This window comes from Chinchilla lanigera, unplaced genomic scaffold (genome assembly GCF_000276665.1).
Source record: "Chinchilla lanigera isolate Chin_1 unplaced genomic scaffold, ChiLan1.0 scaffold00120, whole genome shotgun sequence".
Classification (NCBI taxonomy): domain Eukaryota; kingdom Metazoa; phylum Chordata; class Mammalia; order Rodentia; family Chinchillidae; genus Chinchilla; species Chinchilla lanigera.
The window spans coordinates 1,594,075-1,597,037 of record NW_004955521.1 but is presented as its reverse complement, the minus strand read 5'-3'; the positions used below and the strand labels follow the sequence as shown (position 1 = coordinate 1,597,037).

Sequence of the window (2,963 nt, the reverse complement as noted above, 5' to 3'; positions counted from 1 at the left end):
CCCACCACCCTTACTCCCACATTCTCTAGCCCGTTGCAACCCTTCCCATCTTGCCTACACCAGCCCACTGCTCTCATATTCTGTGGCACTGGCCCACGCTCCAAAATGATCTCTTCTTTATTCTCATTCTAATCCCCATTCATTTAAGTGTTAAATAAAGTAATTCTCATTAATAAAATTGTAATGCATTACCTCTCCTAGGAATACTTGCAACTTGTATCATGATACTTGCTGGACACAACCCCATATGCTTTATTACCCCCAGCAGTCTCTCCAATAGGAATTTCCAGCAAAGGGCATACTAAAAGGTGAGTACTGTGATTTGTGTGTCCTCCAGAAGTTCTAGTGTGGACATCTTAATTCCTCAGTGTAACAGTGCTGGGAAATGGGCTTTGTAGGAAAGTCTGCGTCAGTGGAGCAGAATCTTCACATATGCTCAAATCCTTTCTCGTGTGTTCTTGCTCTCACAAGACTGGATTAGTTACTTCAAAAGCAGGGTGATACAAAGTAGGTCCACCTCTGTGTTATCTCTCTTACATGCATCTGCTTCCTTCTGCCTTCTGCCGGGAACTGAAGCAGCACAAGGACACTATAAGAAGCCAAATACACACCAAAACTGTGCTCTTGGACTCCTGCAGCTTCCAGAATAGTGAGCCAAAACAGGTGCATTTCTTTATAAATTACTCAATCATAGATATTTTGTTGTAGAGACAGAAAATGGACTAAAACAGTACATAAGAATTTTATTGCAGACTAACCTATCCTGATCCCAGGATAAAACTCTGAAAATCCCAGGACTGTCCTTATTGCACCCATGAATATGTGACTTTCCCTACTCCATTTTTATACTTAAAACTTTGAGCTACTTTTTATATTTAAAAGTTGGTATCTGATTAATATTTTTATGTGACAGTTGTTTAATTTTCAGATTATTCTTCCTCCGCTACACTTATAAAATTATCCTCACTTGAAAATGATTTAGAGCTGGGCATGGTGGCTCACATCTGTAATCCCAGCACTCACGAGGCTGAGGCAGGAGGACTGCCACAAGTGTGATGCTAGCCTGGGCTACATAGTGAGTTCATTGCCAGCCTGAACTACATAATGAGACCCTGTCTCAAAAAACAAACAAAACAAAACAAAATTTACAGAATTCAAACTGCTTTTGAATGTGATTGTACCACCACCCTCCCCCACCCAAAAAAAAGAACTGTGTCTCACTTTTGACTTATGGCCTTTAAAAACACAAGAACTAAAAATGGAAGAAAAATTAAGTACTGCATGGCTAAAATATCTAAAAATTCATTATTTTTAAGAAAGACAAAATTTGGGATTTATACATCATAATGGCTAATGGATTTTTTCCTTGTAGAAAACCAAACCCAGTTGAAGTCTGAATTCAAGAAACTGTGAATTGAGTGCTACAGAGCTGGCTGAAGCAAAAGTTAAAATATACTACCAGTCTGTGTCTGGTCAGCCCTCGTGTGGACTAGTAAGAGCCAGACACTCGGTTGCTCAGCACTCTTAAGCCAATATTAGGTTGTGGGCTCCAAGTAACTGACCGTGTTACTGCATGCAAAGTGTATAAGGTCTATAAGCTTCACCTATCTTCCCTGCTTAGCAGTCACAAACATTTGCTGCTTTCATAGGAGACAGTCCTTCCCACCCACCACCCAAGCAGAGAAATGCTGTTCTTTCAATATTCTGAGCACTCAGCCACTACAGAGTCAGCCCCGCACAGTAACTGTTAAAGTGCTTATTCTGTCCACCTTAGACTCTCATGTATTAAATTCTGTTTCTTTATAATTGAAGCAACACTGTATATATTTATAGGCTTTTTTCTAAATTGGATTTAGGAAGTCTTTTGGTGATCTTTGTCTTATAATAATGTCACTATTGTTGAAATTTTCAGTAATTTTCATTGTTGGCAGGATGAGATTTCTTTAAAAAAAAAAATGGTACTATAAAAACCAGGGAATTTTAAATGTGGGTAGAAATTCACTTGGAAATATCCATTTAAGCTGAAGTGAACCAACTGATGAGTGTGATTCTGTCAGCCAACATTTGTAGAACATTCCCCGCACTCATAATGTGATAGCACACTGGGGTGGAGAGTGGGGAGTGCGTGGGGGCTGCAGTCGGTAAGAACTCTGCTCCCTGTTGCAGGCTGCACGTGGAGTATTCCCTCCACCCACTCGCACACAGACAAGGCCAGTCTGAAATAACGTTAGAATCAGGGAGTAGAAAGTGACAGATTATCTTACTAGCAGAAGCTCAGAGACTGGCTAAGCGTTTTTACATTTACACAGAAAGACAATCTAACACCAGTATATCTTTCTATGAATCATGTGTTCAAGTTTGATTTGATTTTAGAATCAAAGCAGCAACCTTAGCTGGATTCATTTCACAGATAATATTTAAATGCTATTTTTTAAGTCAGAGATTTTTTTTAAAGAAAGGTCATATGAATGTAAGGTTGCCTCTGTACCTTCTGTGAAACTAACATTTATTGAACATCTACTGTGTGCCAGTCATAGTGCTGAGTAGAGGAAGATAAGATAAAGACAAGAAAGTGCCTTACAGTTAAAAAGCTCTATCTAATGTGAAGGAAGTTATTTGAACAAATAATAAACATCTAGCATAACAAATTATATAGGTAGAAGTACATTCCAGGAAGTGCTAACCAACAAAGAAGATAACTGTATTGGCTGGAATAGACATTGGTTGGGGGGTAATTAAATGGCACCAATGTTCTAGTGGTTTGATATGGATGAGTAGGATACATTTAGCCCTCTGTGGTAACTTGTAACTCAGCAGTGTGGATCATGAGTCCTCATTGTAAAAAACCCTATGTATATTCTTCTTCCTTACAATCAAGACCCCTTGGTATCTGCTGAGCTCTACTCTAAAACGAACTTTGTATTCAGTTGAGAAGGACTTAAGAACCTCTGATTCATCTACCA

The 2,963-nt window shown here is 39.0% G+C and overlaps 1 long non-coding RNA gene across 1 annotated transcript; it reads left to right on the top strand.

Annotated features, from left to right (window-relative positions):
* The first annotated feature begins 205 nt into the window (after positions 1-205).
* Positions 206-1,803, top strand: LOC102011577. The gene is made up of 3 exons (XR_264603.2): positions 206-308; positions 580-663; positions 1,373-1,803. It is a non-coding gene; the product is annotated as an uncharacterized LOC102011577 (long non-coding RNA).
* Positions 1,804-2,963: the final 1,160 nt, after the last annotated feature.